General features: G+C 40.5%; 1 protein-coding gene across 2 annotated transcripts in view; it reads right to left on the bottom strand.

Annotated features, from left to right (window-relative positions):
* Positions 1–21,149, bottom strand: part of LRRC2 (leucine rich repeat containing 2) — a 1,468,862-nt gene that overhangs the window by 1,392,255 nt on the left and 55,458 nt on the right. The gene's annotated exons all lie outside the window — the stretch shown is intronic.

Here is a 21,149-nt window from a genome sequence, read left to right as displayed (position 1 = left end):
GCATTCAAGTGATGACCAGCATGTAGTGAGGCATGACCATTTGTATTATTTCTTTATACATTTTAAACCATCCCTTTATATGCTTACAATTATTAGAAAGAAAACTGTTTAAGTACACAGTATTGTCTTGAAATATATGTACTGCATCCATCTATAAGAGTATTATGTGTTTTTTTCAATTAAGGTTCAAATGAAAAGAACAGAAAATGTCCTTGAATTGCTACAATTTCCTGTGTATGTGCAGCTCCTAACTGAATAAAATTCATAGACTTTTACATGAAAGTGCAACTTATAACTTTCAGCAAAGGAAACACTTGCACAGTATGAGAATTCAGATATTAATACATATTTAAACAGACACATACAGAGGAAGTAAAACAGTGAATGAAATGCCTTGTATTGTAGTAGTAGGTACATCAGTACTGTTATGGACAAAAGGTGAAATACAGGTAAACAACAGTTGTCTTATGCCGTTTCTATATAGCCCATGATGAATTGAGTACAACAAGACCCAGCAGAGTAGAAGAACTTCAAGACCAGCTGACGCCGCTGGTAAGCATGAATAAAGTGATTTCATTCATGTATATAAGCAAGATGGTAACTGAAGGCCTACAGTGCTTTCACTACATTATTGCATTATCATTAATAACTCCCTTTTCCAATTTTGTCATGGGGTCAAGGTGTAGTGTCAACTGTCACCATCTCACTTGATTCAATATCACTCTACTACCTTCTTTGAAAGTCATGCCAGAGTGTCGCAAGTCTTGTCTCACAGAATCCAGCCACCTGTTTGCTAGATACCCTCCTTTTCCTCTTGCCTTCTTCTTATCTGTCCAAAATATTCTTCACCACATTGTCTTCTGCTTTTCTGCACATGTTCCTGAACCAGTGGAATCTGTTCTCTTTGACCTTCTCTGCAATTGAGGCTACTTTAGCGGGTCTATATTATTAGAATGAAGTTTTACAACTTTGAGCACCATATGGGCGACACCATATGATTGAAGTTGTAAAACATCGAAACCAAAATTAAAAATGTAATAATAAAAGAAATACCTACCTGATCACTCTGAGTAGGGGGGCAACCCCCTTGAACCCCCCACACCCCCGCTACTTAAATATATAAACTCCGAGATCGCACTACATTGAAGTAAAGGGAAGAATTCCCTATGGCAATCTCTGTTCACACTTGCGAGGTTTAAATATTCAACCATTTGGTGTTGCCCGTATGGTGTTCGAATATTTGTTCTTATAATATAGACACACTTTGGCATCTGCTCTAATGTCAGCATTTCTTTGTCTGTCCCACAGTTTGCATCCTATCACCTGTCTCAAGCAATTCATCTCCATCACCTCTAGCTTCTTCATCTGCTCTGCCTTAACTGCCAAGGTTTCTGAACCTTGTACCACTGCTTTGTACACCTTACTTTTCAGCTTCTTTGGCATTCTTCTGCCATACGTACCCCGACACTCTGTACCAGGTGGCCGCAGCCCCTCTGATTTTCACTCTGACCTCCTTAACCAGACCTCCCTTTTCAATCCCCTGATATAAATGTTTGAAGCAGTCCAACTGTTTTCCCTTCCATCTCATTTCTCAGCTTCTCCTGATTTCTCCCATTTGTTGCCATTACAACTGTCTCATCTGTACCCATTTTCATCCCATGTGCCTTCAATTTTACATTCCAGTCCATTCTCCTATTCTTTGCTGAAGTTCTTGCTCAGAGTCTGCCTGTAATGTCACGTCATCTGCATACAACAACTTTGTTAATCTGTCCCCTCCAACCCTCAGTACATTATTCCAACCATATATGAAACATATGTCAATATATAAATGCAGTATTCTTTCTTTAACTGATTCCGTTACTATAGATTTTGGCTTCCATATTTGCAGTGTTAAAGCATGGTCTTTTTTTTTTTTAATAGGCATCTTAGTGTGTGTTTTGCTTGTACAGATAAGTGGAGCTTTTCTCCAAGGCCTCTACTGAAAAAGGATTTTATCCCAGTTGGAATTTCTTGGTAAACAAAGATAAATAAATAAGATGTCTATCTTCCATCAAGGATGCTATAGAGAAATAATAACCCTTCCAAAAAATCTAATGCATGATTCAGTTTCTGAGTGGCAGATAAGACTGTTGTTTATCTCCTTATTGTATCACTGTTCATAACCCACAGCTAAGCCATTCAATGACCCACGGCTAGTCATGTGCCACATTAGTGAGTACTGCTGACTGACGAATAAACTATCTAACCTTTCCCATCACTAACAGACAGCATTAAACATCATACTAATGTTATCAAAAATAGTCATTGTGTTACTAAAAGGTAGAAAACTAAGCAGCTTGCACTAATTAATGTCAAAACATAATACAATGTACAAATATACAACTGCACTACACAGCTAATTCCAGAACTGCAAATGGCATAAAACTGGAAAGGAAAACATCAGAAAACCAATACAAACAGTACTACCACTTACCATGATAAAATCTGAGACATATTCAAGCATATATCATGGCATGCTTTCTGAAATTGGAGAGCAGCACTTGTCTTCACCCAAAATTCAGAATTTATTCAAATGCCCTAAATAATACTTTGCTTTATGCCCAATAATATCATATTGCCAAGGTGGTTAGAAAATCCTTCTATGTGGCCCATCTAATCACAAAAGGGTTTGCATCTAGAACAAAAGAGGTTATTGTGCCCCTCTACTCATCACTCATCAGACCCATCATAGAGTACAATGCCCCATTTGGGATGTACCTTACAAGACACCTGCAACAGCTGGAAAGGCCACAGAAGTACCTCACCAAGAGCATTACTGGCCTCAAACATATGCCCTATGCAGCCCGACTGAAGAAACTCCAGCTGTACTCCGTTGCATACCGCTTACTCAGAGGTGATCTCTGCCTGACATACAAGGCCATGTACAACCCAGATTTGATGGACATGCTCCACCTAAAAAAAAAAAAAAAAAATCCCCAAGAGCCACATGCTCTAGGGATCTAAACCTCACCACAACGATAAATAGGATGTGCTGGAGGGATAGATTCCTGTCCCAGAGACTCTTCATGCTTTGGAACAGACAGGATTCCAATCTACATTAGGCAGAGCCCCTCACTAACACTCTTCAAGAGAAACCTTGACGAGTGGATGGGAAACAGAAAATTTACCCCGGGGATCACTGCAGTGGCTCTGCTGAACAGGGGCACAGGGAACTAATGGCTCTGCTGGACTGAGGCACAGGGAACTAATCTAAGGGGGCAGCGAAAGCCAATGCATTCTGGCTAGGCTTATAGATGCCCTCGGGCAGATAGCCTAGTACTTACCTATGAACCTAATAATACTTTATACACTGGAAACTACACCTACTATAGGACAGCTAAATTAGTTTTAGGTAGTAATAGCTTAACATGAGACATAAGAGGTACTGATATTTGTCAATAACGCTACTGAGCTTCTGGACATTTTGCTAGGTTTTAAATTATTGTTTTAACAATGATTTATATTAGCAACTCTGCACACAGGTGTGCAATTATTACTAGTTGACTTTAATGGTATTTGCAGGATTGAGTTACTTAGAACAAAGGGAAAAGGTGTGTTTTAACTTTTACTCTTTCTCTGAGTTAGTGGAGCCTTGGTGTTATAATGTATAATGCAGTGTGCATTCAGGACCCACAGTGCCTTGCATGTGGGATATCATGTAACCATGTCCTCTTCATCAGTACCTGCTGCCACATGAATAAGTTCAGTGGTTGCTGAGTCACCAACTCCCGTGTCTGGGTGTCTTTCTATAGTTTAACAGCTGGTGTCCATGAAGTACCAAATCTTCCAAAGGTTCTGACAAGACATTGTGTTGCAGCAGAAATGTGATATTCTTGAATGAAGCAATATTTTGACAGGTTAAGCCATCCCAGGGTCGAGTCAATTAAATAATATGCAAGCTTCTTAGTATGTCATAATTGAGAGGATCCATGTTTAAGCAACACAACAAAACTGTTTCCAAGCATTATCTGTTTTCAGAGACAGCTTCTAGACTAATAAATATCCAAATTCAAAGTTTTGTTAAACTACGTAATTTAGCTCAGCTTTAATGTGAAAGCAGTGGAAAAAATGTTACTGAAAGTACCATTTCTATGAAAAGTTATCAAAACCGCCTAACAGTAGTGATACCAGTAATGATTTGCCTATTCAGCTCAACACAAGAAAAGTCACTGAAACAAATGCAACAAAATGATGACACATATTAAAAATGTCACAATGCACTGCATTAAAGTTAGCCATTTAAGACAAACTTCCCAATATCCTTTCATAGTTTACATTATAGTTTATACTGGGTTTTTCAAAATCTCTATTAACATCTCTCAGAATAATTTTTAAGCTTTGATATGGGCTGACCATTTCAATTCACAATGCCTGCATCATTGGTTCATTAAGGAAACATGGCAGAGACTTGGAAGCTTACATCTCATCTGTTTCGAAAAGAAAAGATGTTTGGTTTGTTACATTTCTGTGTATAGCAGGTGATATTATAATACTTTAGCCTAACTAAAAAGCAGCAGCCTGGTACATTAAACTCAGTTTTTTGCAATACTATGAACTCAAAGAGAACTTGCCATATATTTGGCATTTGTGTTTTACTAGAAATCAAGGATCACAATTGCTGGTTGATGTATATGTAAAGCACAAAGCTAAGGTCTGTGAGATTCATAAATTGAATGATTCATTGCTGAGAGAGGTGTGTGTGAAATGAGAAAATGCAGAGTGGGATGTAAACTAATGTCAGAAACAAATTTAGCAGTTTAAAAAGCCATTACCTTTTTCATGACAGCAGAATTAACCAGTGTTCAAATTAAATAACGTGTTGAAGACTTAAATGTGTGTAAAATTAAAGTTAAGCATGCTACCATAATGCCAAGGCACAGTTTGAAAAATGCAACTTACAATATAGCAGAAAAGAAAGTTTTAGTAATGGCATGTGACTGATGCAATTAAAAATGAAAGGCATTCTGTTACACAGCTGCCATCTTCTTCTATGTATGGTTATCAGCATGGCAGACAGCCATGCCCATCTCTTAACACAAGAGTGTTGTAAGTGTGGCCAAGCTATCCTTGTTCTCCAATATGCAAGTTTAAAACAAGGGGTAAAAAAAACTGTTTTGTAAGTAATGGATGCCAATAGAGCTTGTGGCAGTTCAAGCAACAATGTGACCAGTACCTTAAATGATTAATATAATGTAAGTAACAATCTGCCTGCGAGCACATTTGAGTCATATGCTGAGGCTGTGAAAAAAATGTTGACACTGAGCTCCAAAATACAGTGAATGTGTCAATGTAAAAAAATGCTAGTCTGAAACTTTGCGCCTATACAATAAATTTCTCACATTTAGGATCCACCCCTGCAAATTATGTTTGGTTAGAAAACATGTTGAGTTTGATACATATCGAAATTGTAAGGCTTTTAGTTAAGTTGTTCTGATACTATAGAACTTACAGCGCTTTTATGAACTCATGGTATTATCAGCTACATTGTTATCCCAATCTAGTCTCTCATCCTTGCCAAAAATGAAAACAAGTTATACTATTTATAAGTCAGTGCCTTAGGGATATCTTTTAATTCTTTCTGAATTCTTTTCTGAACACAGAATGTGCTGCCTTTTGTGAGTAAATAAACATAGTACATCAAATATATGTTATGTAATCACCCTCTATATCACATTCCTTTGCATGCCTGTCAAATAATTCCACAGGTTATCAAGATAATACTTTGGTAATATTGCTGTATCTGCATATAGTACTTGACTTTCAATTTCAGAAGATGGTATCTACTGTTTCTACAGAAAAACAGCAGACTCAACACCTTCATGCTTTAATCACTTGCCATTTTGTGTATTATACCAATTTCCATAAAACTAATAGAATAACTACAGTTCTAAAGTTCCACCTTCCACCTACAAATACATGTAATTAATAAGCTGGACTAGAATGAACTACTTAAACTATTATCCCTAATGTTTTCAGGCAACATTCCTCCATCTAGTTCTGGTCTTGTTATGCAGAGGGATAAAGCACTGACTACATTCCAGACAATTTGTGTTTGACTAGTGGCATGGATGCTGGAGATGTTACGCAGGGGAGGATAGCAGCAAGTGACTAGTGCTGGCTCAGCAATCCTGGGGAGGGAAGCAGCTTAGCTGGCTGCATTGGAGACACAGGATACCAGCATATTTGCACTGCAAATGGTGTGGCACTTGGTCAGGAGACTGCACATGTTTGCAAGCATGCATGTACCAAACAAAGTAACTATAGCATTTTTCACATGGCTATCTCATTGGTGGAGGTAGGACAGTTTGCAGGATTTGCAGAGTTGCCTGCTCCCTAACATCCAACTCTAACATTCACCAGGGAATTAATGGGATGGAGGTGGGTCTTGACCCAGTGGATGAATAAATGGATTAATTGGGTGCAGGAAAGGGTGCCACAATGGGCCAATCCTGCAAACCAGAAAAAAAATTCCACCATCAGGACTGTCTTTGTCATCCAAAGCTCTCAAAATCAGTTAAAACCACATTAGCTTTTTAACTTCATACTTTTAGGGGCAAAGATATACAACCTGAATAATCTACTTGTGGTAGTATCAAACAGTTCTCCAGTAGTACTTTCCAGAACTCCCCCAACCTGGTCTGTAAAATTATGTTTCTTGAGCTCTTCATTACACTTCTCCCATTTTAAGGACCATACAACCTCCCTTTTCCCACATTCCGTACTTCAATTCTATAGCACCAAAACCACACTATAGTAGTACTTTATAATATCTACATCTTTTTGACCTCAGAAGTACTACAGTTTAACATGTGCTATATGGTCATGACGCAAACATCACCAGAGGAAGACTGTGTTTTACTATAGTTTGTCATTTCAGTACATTACAACTTGTGTGGTTGCATGTCCTGTGCTATGATTTTGCTTCATTAGACTCAGAGAGGACAGTAAAAGTGACTTTCATCTTTTATTTATATTTTCTTTTTCTTCAAGTTTATATAAGCCTCGATTTAATATATTTGGAGATGCTGGTGTGAGAGCTGTGCCCTCCATCAGGTGGGGCAGAAAGGCTTACTGTCCTGCAAAAATAATTAACTAGGAGTGTTTGGTGACTTTGCTAATGTTATTTGTTTGGATGTGCAATTTACTGCAGATTTAAATGTTTTTACCATGATTATTCTTGTGTCTATTAAACAAGATGCAGTTACTCATAATAAATCCCTTGATCTCTTTTCAGTGCATACCGGTGTCTATATTTCACTGAAAGTATGCACTGTACTGTACTAGCCACGGTGGTGCAGCGGTAGCATTGTTGTCTCACAGCAAGAGGTTCTCCCATTCGATTCTTGATTGGAGTGCCTTCTGTGTGGAGTCTGCATGTCCTCCCCACAGTCGAGTGGCGTTCGAAAGACATGCGTAGGGTGTGCCTTCGTTGAAGGTTGGGCGTCGAGCTGGCACCTCGGCACCATAAAAATCTACTGCCAATCATTAGCGGACTGGAGTTCTGCTGTGGCGACCCCTAACCGGGAAAAGCCGAAAGAAGATTTTATATGCACTGTACTGTACTATACCATCTGTATTTCTAAAGGTGTGGACTAGTGCTTGCATGTTTTGGGCAACTATTTTTTATCAACACGTGAATCGTGCTTTCTTTATTTTTATGTATATGTTTCAGTTTTCAAAATAATACTTCTGACTTGATTAAAGCTTCACTTGTCTCAGCATAGAGCTTTGCATATTACATATATTGTTGTCTAAACGTATCAGTCTTAAGACACACTGGGATCACAGATAGTTTTTAAGGATGTTTTAGTTTGTAATGATTAAAGCAAGTAGGCTGGAGCTATTGACCATTAAGGGTATAACTCAAAGAAAGTTTTAATAAAGATGAAACTTAAAAAAATGCTTAATTTAAAATAGCACTTGGAATTTGCCCTGGTGGTTGCATGTTGTTATTTTGCACATATGTTCTAATGCTTGCATTTTGTTTTGCTGTAGTTCTGAGCAACTCTCTGAATTTTTGCCTTACAAAGAAGTGTATTGTTGCTTGGTGGGAAGTTTAAAGGAAGATTTGTAAACTGAACTTTAGCAGTATTTTCTTCTCTTGTTTTCATACATTTTGCAGGTACATCAAATCCAGAAACTGACTCAGATTTTTTTTAATATATTAATAGGCTTATAACCTGCATTTACAAGGCTTGCAGTCCAAGGGACCACTGATGAGCCTAGCTCAAATACGCAGTTGCCCCCAGCACTGTCTAGTTAAGTGACTTGCTCAAGATCATACAGTAGGCAAACAAAGGCTGAAAGAATCCAACCCCATAACACATAAACTATCTCATTAACACCTCACACCCTTAACTCTCTGTGCCAACTAGCATTACTATGTTTATTATATCATATATTAACATTTACATATTCTGAACATCTAACGTAATAAATAACATTATTTAAAACAATATCGTACCACTGATTCAGCATCAATTATTTCACTGATAATAATAATCATAATTGTAATAATAATAATAAAATTAATATTCATTTCTTTCCCTTGCTGGTTAATACTTACAGCATTTATTACCGTTATGAGACAGAATAATTTCCAGTGTGTCCAAGATAAGTTTTTCATCTCTGTAACATAAAAATTCTTTCTTAATTTACATATCATTAGAAACTAGGTTTGGAACAGACCATTTTGTCCTGGGATATCTTCAAGTGAGGCTAGATAAATAGAATAGCAGGGATTAAGAGGATAAGGGGAGGATAGGGTTAAATAGGATGGAGGAATGTTTGAGAGGAAATGAGGTAAGGGTAGGGAGGTGCTTAAAGGGTTTTGTCAAGTGTAACTGAGGTAGGAGCACTGCTTGGGATTTTTCCCAAGTTCTTGGGAATTTGGGAGTTGACTTGGGATTTGGGGAGTTTGCCATGCAATCTTGGGATTTTTTTACTGTCGTGAAGGAAAAAATATTCAGAGTAAGTACGCAAATCTAGAACTGTCAAATAAATGGTATAATAACTTTTTGAGACTAACCACGTTTCTGCAGTTACTGTTCATTTTCCTCTTTACTTAGTTATAGTTATAGATATCTTATATGGGAGACGAGACACTAGCGAGCACTTCGCACGACTGTGAAACTTGGATAGTGACTTTATGACTTAGCTTTCACTTCAGTCACTAACTCTTCAGAAACGCTGGTTAAACACAGGTACATCACTTGTGTTCACTACAGTAGACGCGCTACACACACTCAAAAAAGAAATACCAAACTGTAGGCTCTCCATATTCGTAGAAAATAATATATTTATATGTTTTCTAACAACTGCCAACTACTTAAGTCTACATCATAAACTTGAAGTCAGCCATAACACTAAGTCTTTATCCTGATAACAACATGTGAGCAAGTCCTTTGCTGAGGCTGTTGCAAAAATACCGTCATGCCAATAAAAATATGTCACTCTGTATATTCTAAAAGATGACTATCTTTAAATAGAAAATCAGATGCAAACGGAACAGAAACTACTAAGAGACGTTAGATGCTCTGCAACAAAAACACTGAAATAAAATCAAACTTAATAAGCTGCAGACTATGCATAACTAAACATCCGTTTTTCGTTAAAATAATCAAAACAAACTTATCCAAGTTCACTGCCTGCCTATTTACAGCAGTATCTGCGTTCAGCACCTGTAGGACGGATAGAGGGAGAGTACCTGCCATTCCTTACCTGAAACGTTTAGCTGCCCCCCTTGGAACCACTTGATCGTTACGCTTTTAAAGTCACTTTCAGTGACTGTGTGAAAAGGCTTGCAAGTTGCTCCACTCCAGTCGCGCCTTTGCAAGCACTCCCCAAAAAGTATCTGGGTCCAGCACAAAGAGGTTATGCAAGTCTTTGAAGCACTGTATTCCACAAAAAGCGCTAGCTTCTGGCATGTAGGAGTTAATAATCCAAGGCGAAGTGCTGCTGTGGCCTAGCCTCATCTGCACATATAGTTTCTTAACTGGGGATTGTTTGTAGTATATGCTTCTAGAAAACAAGTAATTACTGCAGATCGCTTGCAGAAGGGTGCCCTGCTTGCCTTTTCCTGCCATGTTTCTGGTGAGTAAAAACTACAGACGTCCTTTGCAGACTGTTTCCGGTTTCATGCTGACAGACGTGACAGTTTGTGTATTGTGTTGATTTGCGTGCAATACGGAATTAATCCTCATTGTTTGCAATTTAAGTTTTGACTGTCAATTTTTAATGGCATCATTTGATTTAGATAATGATGAAAAGGGGAGTAGTACGACACCACCGCGTAAGAAAGCATGAGTGTGGTATAGACAACCATTTAATGATGAATGGCTTCAGATAAAAGAATTTAAACATTGGCTTAAGCCAGACCCAGGCCATAAATATGGGGCAAGGTGTACAGTTTGTTCCACATCTTTAGCCAATGTTAATCGATCTGCACTTATGAAGCATGCAGAGTCTGCCAAGCACATTAAAAGCAATGATATAAAATGAAGTACGTTTACTATCAACCACTTTCTTCAGAAACCGACTACACCGTCCATCGACTGTATGGTTGCTAAAGCGGAAACTGTTTTAACGGCATTCATGGCAGAGCATAATGTTCCCTTTTCACATATGGATCACTTAGTCGAGTGCATGAAAACTGCATTTCCAGACAGTCAGATTGTTCAGAAGCTTACATTGAAACCAACAAAGCTTTCATATGTGCTACAGGACGGTGTAGCATATTCGCAATGCCGTAATGTAGTCGACAGATGCAAGTCCCAGAAATTTTCTGTGCTACTTGACGAAAGCACTGACATTTCAGTGTCGCAGATTCTTGCAGTTGTAGTGCGATTTTTTGACGAAAGGCGTTGCACAGTTGTTGACGCACTTTTTGATTTGATAGAAGTCGAGGATGGTACAGCAGCTGTACTGTACAGCTCTTTCAAAGAACTGATGATTTCTAATCAGATACCACTTGAGAACATAATCGGTTTTGCCAGTGACAACTGCGCTACCATGATGGGTCAAAATAATGGTTTCCAGGTTCTGTTGAAGGCAGATGTACCCCATGTTGTTGTGGTTGGCTGCATTTGTCATTTGATTGCACTTTGACAAATCAAAGCCTGCCATCCTGGCTGGAATCTTTTGTGAAGGATGTCTGTTTTTATTTTTCACGTAGCAGCAAGCGTAGTCACGTGTTTGATTTGATCCAGGACGTTGTTGCTGTGAAGAAGCACCGCGTGTTAAAATTATGTCAGACGCGATGGTTGTCACGTGGCCAAGTTGTTGAGAGGATCATTGAACAGTGGGAGGCGCTAGAGCTCTTCTTTCAGTCAGAGTCACAAACTGATAAAGTGGATTGCGCAGGGAGTATTTACAAGACTATGCGAACTGCTGGCACCAAGCACATGCTGCTATTCCTCGGCTATGTACTGAAGAAAGTAAATGTCATGAATCTAGAGTTTCAATCGCAACAGTTCAGATTACACAAAGTGTTTGCTACTATCTGCGACGAGTATCGTTGTTTGCTGGGAATGTTTGTTCGCGGTGACATCATAACTTCACATGCGTTGTCAGCTATTGAGCCTCGTGATACGTCTGTTCATAAGGCAATTGCTGATGTCGAACTCGGTGGTAGATGCAAGTCGATGCTGGTGAAACAGCCTCTATGTGACAAGGAGATGATGTTCAGAAAGGACGCATTATCATTTTTGATTGAGCTGTGCACTGAAATACGTAAACGTTTCCCACTTTCCTCAAGTTCAATGTTTGCTCAGCTGAAGCTGTTGGATCCAGTTGAAGCACTGGGAACCCGGCTTGCTACAGATTCCAATTATGTCAGGCCATCTATCGTACAGCTAGCAGCACATTTTCCTAATATTGTGCCAGAATGTGAGCTGGATACTATTCAGAAACAGTGGCGAACACTTCATTATGCTAAAGATTCACTCAGTCATCTGACTAATTGTGATCCGCCTCACTTCTGGAAAGAACTCGGCAGTGTAAAGGATGGCAATGATGGGCGCAGATTCGGAATATTGTCTGACTTCATGTGTATGTTGCTGGCTTTGCCCCATTTCACTGCGGGCGTTGAGAGAATTTTTTCTCAAGTTAATCTCATTAAAACTAAACAGTCTAACACCATGAAATGTCGAACAGTGGCAGACAGAATTCTGGCGAAGCAGGCCATTGTGCAGCAGGGTGCCGAGTGTCATTCGTGGGCACCTCCGACAACACTTGTCGAAGACGTACGTGAAGGAAGGTGTCATGCTCGATATGTCGCATGTCACGAACAGTTGCAGCAGTCCAGCACTATTAACATTCTTACTGGACTTTCGGATTCGGACAGTAACTCTGACTAACTAAGTCACATCATCACATTTATTTATCTATTTTATTTTTATTTTTATTTATTTTATTTTACATTTGTTGACCGGGCTAGTCTAGTTGGATGCATGTCCATTTTCAGTAGAGGCCCGGGGAGAAAAGGAAAAAAGCAGTAAATAAGGATATTGTGCATAAGATCCAATATCCATGTACACGTACATATTCTATATGATAACATGGTATTAAAGTTTGTTTAGGAAAAGATAAAAAGTAAGGAGTAGTTGTAGTTAAGAAGGAGAGAGGTTAATAAAATAAAATAAAAGGTACATGATGCCAAGTAGGATAGTTTTCTCTATATTTGTGAATATACTATACTATGTATGAAAAGTGTTCTCATTTTCACCGTTTTCTTGTATTTTCAGTAGCTTGGGAATTTTTGTTCAATCTTGGGATTTTTCGTTACAAGATCTTGGGATATTTCAAAATTCAGAGTGGGACCACTGGGTAGGAGTCATATTTTTGGTGTGAACTTGCTACTGGCAGGTTTATGTCCTTGATGACCGTAGGTACCTTGGAGGACAGGTAGGCTTTGGCCTATAACACTGAGCAAGGAGAAAAGGGGCAATGGTGGTAGCTAGGGATGACTAGGGTGGTTTAGTGCTGGTTATGGTAATTCAAGAAACAGTAATAATTACACTTTGCTTGCTGCTACAGGAATTGTGCTTTGGGGGTTTGGATCGTGAATAGGCCGGTGCAGTATTTCCGTTGCTCTATTTATTGCATTGGAAGGTTACTGTTAATTTGCAGTATTGTATTTATGTTGCTACCCTATCGGTTGATTTGAATAGCTGTTTTTTTTTTTTTTGCTAGTTACAGGCTTTGGTGGCATATGGTTGAGAGGATGTTTCTGGGGGAAGAGTTTTGTGTAAGTAGTTTGTGAAAGGTGCATTGGTGGTTTGGGGATGGTGATTCGTGCTTCTTATCAGGCTGTGAGGGGCTTTTTGTGAGTAGAGGAGAGTGGTGGCTGCCCTGCATGTGTGGTTTGTCAGCTGAGTGCAGCCTTGCCTTGATGGTGTAGCTTTTCACACAAAGGGAAGACAGAATGGAGGAAGTGGGCCTATTGGCTGTCTGGAGTTTTGCGGTACGTGCTAATTTACTTCACACATCTCTGGTCCACTAGATTAGCATGGGTTTGGCTTTTGTTACCCTTGTAAGTATGACATTCTTGCTTCCCACAGAGATGGCATAGTAGGTTGTGAGGGTTGATAGGGCGGTGGCCTCAGGGCAGGTTAAGGCATATTATAAATAAATAAATAAAAATGAATGAGGAGGGAGAAAGGGTGGAAGAGAGATGATTGTAGCAGAACTGTGTTTTGGTGGTCCCATTTTGTATTGGTGCAGTTTGTGGTAGTGGTCAGCAGTGTGGCTTCCCACATGGGGATGGGGTTGGCTGTATTGTTTGGCTGATTGCCTGGGGCCTGGTGTTTGTGTTTCGGGTGCCTGGATGGTTTCAGGTTGTCATTAGGAGAGGAAGAGGGAAAACAGGGCTACATTGTGGTACATTTTCTTTAGGGGTTCTTATCACTTGTAGCGTGGTAGTGATCGGAGGAATGGTGATGCCCAAGGTTTCTATTAGTTGGAAGAGAAGAGTCAGGCACATCAGGGTTGCAGTCTGCTTAATCCTTTGAAATGCATGTGACCTTGAATCCTGTTATGCACTAAGCATTGGCAGCTGGCACAGATGGTTAAGGCTGTCATGGGTAGTTGGTGTGTGGAGGACTCCACAGTACAGTTTTCTCACAGTATGTCCAGAATTTCACCTTGCACATATAATCCTTCTTCATAGCTGTGTTGTGGGATGTGTCAAACACAGTTGTTTGTGCATCTTTAATGGTTTTGTACTGGATTTGTTGGTGGTTGTTTCATGGGCCGCCTTTTGCGGTTGTGGAGAGCTGATGTTTGTTTCCAGATGCAGAAGAGGGGTTAGAGGCAGAAATAGCTGCAGGATCAGCTCTGTCAGTAAAGTATCACTGAGAAACCAATTTTTGAGCTCATTCTTAAAAAAACAAACAAAAAAAGTGCAACAGCAACAGGGGACCATTACAGCTGTTCAGTCAGTGGTCACTATGATGAATGCTATGTTTTGTGGTGGGCCCTTACAGTTTTAAACATTGGCATGCAATTGCTTTGAGTAAAGCTGTTTTCAGAGAAGCTTGTTATCATAATGTACCCTTTATGTGACTTACATTTCAGGAAATGTTTCAGATGCGTTAAAAAAATAGTTTGGCATTGCTCGGAATTTTCAGAGCACTACATTTGTTCTCTTTGGTTTCTTGCCTTTTTTAGACCAGGCGGCACTGCAAGTAACCACTCATTGCCATGCATGCATAGTGGAAGAAAGTCTGTACATAAAGTAATTCTGGAGGAATTGTTTGCTTCACGGACATGGACACTCTAGGTTGGGGGGGCATTTTGATGCACATCTCTGATTTGCCACAACGTTAAGTTTGTCCAGATTTCTTGATTTAAGAAGTATGATTATGGGTAGGGATTTTCATGAAACATCCACAGTTTGCCTCATAATTTTGGTTTGTTCCTTAGTTGCTCATACTTGAGAGGAGCTTTGCCAGCTGGTTGGGGGAGGTGTGTTTTCATGAATTGGTGGTCGCTGTGGTGGGGTGTTTTGTTGCTGGGTGTGGGGTCAGTAGATTGGTGGTTTTGGTATGAATGCTTGGGGTTGGCTGGTGATTCTTTTTCTGTTTTTTGGCATTCAGGAGGGCTGATTTCATGGCAGTTACAGGGACAGAGGTGCTCAGTGTCAGGTGTTAGCTGTTGTAGTGCTCAGTAGTAGTGGTGCAGTGGTGAGTGACAGAGATTGCCATGGTTATGGTGTCCCGAAGAGAATGTATGAGCTTTCCTTGGTTGCAAGTTGCCGTGTAGAATTGCTGTCACCTGCACATGTGTTGTGCGGCATTAATGATGGCACTGGGATGCAGAGTGGTTTGCCAGCAGCATTTTCTGCATCAGTAATCACTTCTACTTTAGTTAATGCAGAATTATTCAGACGGCTTTTACTGTTGCAAAGTCTGTGCATATTGATTTAGCAGATGTTATTAGGCTGTTCATATTTCTTGGGCTCACAAAAATTTTCTTTTAAATTGTGGTGCAACTGGCGGGATCTTATGGTATGACACTAGTGATCTTTATCTTTAATGCGGTTCATTCAACTCTGCCAATAAAGTGCATGCAACTTATTAGTTCATATCAAAAAGGGGTGTGCATCAACAATGTGGGTAAAACTGCTGGTGGACTTGGGGGAGGTTATAGGTAGAGAAAGTACATTGAGTGTAATCAGCTCAGCAGGGGGATAATGTGGTACTCTGATGTGGAGAGGGAATCTGTCACAGAACAGGTTGAAGTTACTCTTGGGAGTTATGCGAGCACATGGCTGTTATGGTAAATTGGATGGATCATTTCAGTTTCCATCACTTTCTCTGAGAGGTTAGAGTAAAAGCAACCTTTAGCAGGATAGCACAGACAGGTTCTCAGTTTAACATTATCCTTTAAGTGGGGAGCACTGCTGTTAAAAGGGGGTGAGCAGGTGGTTTCTGGAGGATTTGGGTTGGATTTTCAGTGCATATATCTTGAGCGATGTTGCCGGATGGAGTTCAGAATCATTGGGGTTATTTTGCATTTGCTCATGCGGTGATGGCATTTCAGTGGGAGTGGAGTTGTCATTGGCTGTTTGGGGTGCAGGTGGAGATGTTGCATTCATTTTGTGGGTTACAAGATGGCTGCGAATAATTCTCAGTTGCACATGGTGGGGCCTTCATGGCCATGAGGGATGGTGATGACAGTTTAGCTCTTAACTCATTACAGCCAAGTAACGTCTCCAGGCGTTTCTGCAGTTACAGCCTACTGTGCCTCTAGGCGTCAAATATTGCCTGTTCATATTTGCATTAATAATTCTAAAACCATGCTACATACAAGGTGTCAGAATATTTTATCTTGAAGCATACATGATGACAAACACAACTGTATTGATATATGACCTCTGTCAATTAGTATTTGTTAGAATTGTAAGGTGATAACTTCATTTTTTAAAGGCTGAAGCCACACCCACTTGGAGTTAAAGGTACACACTTAAAAGAGCTCTACTGTCCAGGTCTTTCAGCAGGAAGATGTTTGTTGTTTGCAGACATTACCTCAATGTTAGATGTGCAGAGAGGTGCAAAGTTTTAAAGAGCATGGCAGGGTGGGAAATGCTGCTGCTTACCGACAGTTATTACCTTGTTATGAAATTAAGGTCACTAAGATATATTCAGCTATAAAGGCAAGGGATTCAGCCAAGCATGTAATGGTATTGCAAATAATTTGCTCTCTAAATTAATTAATTAATTAATTAATTAATTAATTAATTAACTTAAAAAAAAAAAAAGCCCAACTGGAAATGCAGATCTTGTACCTCCCATAATCCAGTTTATCATTTGGCCCTGTGTTTAATTTTCTGCTACTGCGTTTCTAAACAACAGTATGCAATGTCAGATTTTCCTTCAGAAGTACATGGCACTGCCAATAGATTAATTTATCAACTTTTTTAGGTTTGAGGCAGCAATATTTACATACTGTCCCTATGTGGGCTTTTGTCTCTTTCCCTAACGTTCTTTTGGTTTGTCAGATTTTGTACTGAGGTATGTAGTCATCCGGGGTTGAAAGCATTTATTCTTTTAATTCTGTTGCTACCTGTGTTGCTTTGACTGAGGAGTATAGTGACTTGAGCAAATTATGCAGGGTAATATTATTTAGCATGTTGAGGAAACTTTGGAACTCGCAATAGAGATATGGAATTTACAGCTGTCTTTTCTTTCACAGCTGGAGCGTGCAGAGCGGCGCTCATCAGTCAGTGGCCTGAAAGTGGGGATGCGCAGACTGGACCTTGTTTGATGGCCAGAATGAAGGAGGCCTGGAAGTTGAGGGAGGCTGGCCAGTGGACATCTGTTCACTAGAGTGGCACATAATGAGGCCATACAAGCAGTGTTCAGAGGGAGCAATAGTCAGTGTACTGAGGAGAATGAAGTTGTAAGGTAATGGATTCTGCTGGGGAGGAGACATCGGTGGTTGGAATGGAGCCTAATGAGGTTGCAGGTAATTTTACTTATGGGGGTTCACTAAGGCACATCAGAGTATTCTGTCTTTGAGGTAGTGAGGGCAATTGTGATAGAGACAGGTTGGGGGGTAGGATAGGAGGTTATTAGGTTAACAGATATAGGGTTCTTACAAGCTATCCAAGTCAGCCTCCATGTTTGGAATTGTGGTATGATTTAGTTCAAGATGGACATGGGTGGACACTTTAGGCAGAATTTACAGTTACCCATTAAGTTGTGACTTGCACTCTGAGTTGTTAGGAGCTGGTTTGGTATGTACGATTTAATGGTATGTAGGGTTTGTTGGAGCATTCTAGGTATGTAGCTGTTGTTGGGGATATCTGGGGGAAATAGGTTTAGTGTTTGGGGTGCATTTGGTAGGTGATTACTGGGGAATCAACTTTGGCTAGGTTTTTGGCAGAGGGATGAGGAAATTGTGGAGAATGTTATTGATTGACAAAGGAGGCATGTGAGGACCAGTTGGGAGAGCTGGACTGGTGGCTGGTTAAGGAAGGAAGGTTAAATGGAAGGTTGTACATAGGGGTTGTAGGTTAAGTGTGCATAGGCAGTGCAGTTGGATTGGTTGGGGATTAGGGTGCATTACCTTTTGTTTGCAGGGTTGATAGACTTTGGTATTTTAAAGATATCTCTTTTCGTTATTTTAAACAGTGAAATGGGGCTGGGGTGTGCCATCAGGGTCTGTGATTGCCTCTGGGTAGTTTTAGATCGCAGTGGTTTAATGTTGGACATCCAGTTGGATGGTAATGATCGAGGAGTCATTAGGGTTGTTATTGCATGGGCTTTATAGAGGTCATTTGGTTATTACTGCATGGGTGGTAAATGGGGTCGCAATGGGGCATCTTGATAGGTATTTGACTCTGCAGGTGTTTTTAATGTAATGACCTTGGAATCACTGTGGGGCTGTCATTGGTCATGAGGTAAGGATTATTTGTTTAAGCATAGTGGTTATGCCAAGTTATGAGGTTATGGTTTGTTATCTCAGCAGAGGTACACAGTCAGTGTTTTGCTTTCAGCAGTGTAGGTTACTGGTTATTTTGTTGTGTGATAGGGTTTTAGGAGGTGTTGACTCTGTTTCAGTTTAGTTAGTGGTGAAAGGGTACACCGAATGATATTTGGCCAGATGCCTTAAGGAGGGTTAGGTTTCTGGAAGTGTCAATGATAGGGGGAACAGTCTGGTCAGGCTGGTGGGTGGGAAAAGAGGGGCAAGCTTGCCCTCTTCTGTCCCCCCTCTGGTGTTGGAGGTGCAATTCAATAAGCTGGGAAGGAAAGCAAGCAGTTGCTCTGTTGGATAAGTTAATAAGCAAGCTGAGCTGCTTATTTGGTTGGGGATGTAATTCAATAAATTGAAGGTGAGCGTTACGCTGCCTTGTTAGTGCAAGGATAAGTGAGCGACACTGCTTATTCAAGGGTGAGTAGTGGTTATGCTGCCCTTATGGTTATTTAGTTCATGTTTTCTTTCATGGATGTTATTATCACTTGTGTCATGTTTTGGTTGATATTAATACTATTGGTTAACAAGCATGTTTATGGAAGTTTAATAAAAGTCGTTAAATGTCATTTGGTGTCATGTGTTATTGAAGTGGATCAGGACAACTAAAACTAATGTCTTTCATCTTTTTCCGGTTAGGGGTCGCCACAGCGGAACTCCAGTCTGCTAATGATTGGCAGTGGATTTTTTACGGTGCCGAGTTGCCAGCCCGACGCCCAACCTTCAAAGAAGGCACACCCATTCACGCACGCACAGGACAGCATAAATATAAAAATATTGATGAGAGCTCTATCCAGGCCCTTGCATCCACTTTTCTTCCTGGGCAAGTACTAAGGCATTTTCAAGTATGCAAGAAATATATTTGACACTGTGGTTCCACTTTCTTCCAGTATTTAAAGATGATAGCTAATAATACAGATAGGGTGACTCTTATCCATGTAGAGATAATCCCATGTATCTTAACACCAGAGGCAGAATCTGTAATAACCAAAAAATGAGCAGCCCTATCATGTGGCAAAGATGCCCTTGTTGTCCAGTTGATCTTGTCAAATGTCCCCACATAGGTTCATAGGTTCATAGGTTCATACTAGGCTATCTGCCCTAGGGCATTTATAAGCCTAGCCAGAATATGTTTGGCTTTCGCCACCCATTTTAAATTTATTTTGCTATGCCCTTTTTCGAGGTTAGTATATTGTGCCTCTGTCTAACAGTGACACAGAAGTGATACCCGGGGTAAACCTACAATCTCCCATCCACTCATCAAGATTCCTCTTGAAGAGAGTCAATGAGGGACTCTGCCTAACCTGGACTGGGATTTTATTCCAGAGTGAAGGTAGCCTCTGGGTTATGAATCTGTCCCTCCAGCATGTCCTATTTATTTCAGTGCTGAGGTTCAAGTCTCTCGAGCGCATAGCACGATGGGATTTGGATTTTCTGAGGTGCAGCATGTCCATTAATTCCGGGTTGGACATGGCTTTATACGTCAGGCACAGATCGCCTCTGAACAGGTGGTATGCCACCGAGTAGAGCTGGAGTTTTTTTTAACCGGGCAGCATATGGCATCTGTTTGAGCCCTTTGATCTTCTTGGTGAGGTACTTTTGGGGTCTTTCCAGTTGCTGCAGGTGTCTGGTAAGGTACATCCCAAAAGGGGCATTGTACTCAATTATGGGCCTGATGAGGGATGAGTAAAGAGGCACGACGACCTCCCTGATCTAGATGTGAATCCCTTCATGATTAGGTGGGCTATATAAAATGTTTTTCTAACCACTTTGGCCACGTGGTTGTCAAATGAGAGATTGCTATCAACTTGGGTCCCCAGGTCCCTAATTAATTCTTCTGTACTTAATGGATTACCACCTATGTGGTAATTTGTGGGCACTTTGTTTTTGCCAAAGGGGATGACTATACACTTTTGGGCATTTAGCTTGAGGCCATGGCTCTGGCACCAGTTGTCTGTTTCTATGAGGCCCTTTTGGAGGATGCTTCTGTCGGCTGGAGAGTCGATTATGGCGCCCAGCTTGCAGTCATCTGCGAACTTGGTCAGCCACAGTCCTTCCATGTTGGCCTGTACCTCCGAGAAATATATACTGAACAAGAGAGGTCCCAGGACTGAGCCTTGTGGGACACCACTTGTAACTGGTTTGGAGTCTGAAATGGCTCCAGCAATTCTAACCATGTGGGTTCTGTCCTTGAGCCAGTTTGCAATCCATCTAGTGACATAGGGGTTTATATTTAAGCTTGGGGAGCTTATCTATAATGCCCGAGTGGGGTATTGTATCGAAGGCTTTTGTGAGGTCCAGGTAGGCTGTGTGGACCACCTTCCCCTCATCAATGGCCTTGGTGACTGTTTCAAAGAAATCAACCAGGTTTAAGAGGCAGGATCTGCCCTTAACAAAGCCGAACTGGGTAGGATCCAGTGTCTGTAGGTCTCCAATATCTTTATTTATGAGGTCCATGATGATCCTTTCCATAGCTTTGCAGACCAAGCTAGTCAGGCTTATGGGGCGATAGTTTCCAGGATCCGTTGAGGCACCACCTTTATGGAGAGGGACCACTGTTGCTGTACGCCACTCTTTGGGCACATATCCTGTAGTAAGGCTGAGATTGAACAGTAGTTTTATGTTTGGGTTTAGCT

Source organism: Protopterus annectens, chromosome 2.part2 (genome assembly GCF_019279795.1).
Source record: "Protopterus annectens isolate FY-2018-M chromosome 2.part2, PAN1.0, whole genome shotgun sequence".
Taxonomy (NCBI): domain Eukaryota; kingdom Metazoa; phylum Chordata; order Ceratodontiformes; family Protopteridae; genus Protopterus; species Protopterus annectens.
This window is presented reverse-complemented; position numbering and strand designations above follow the sequence as displayed.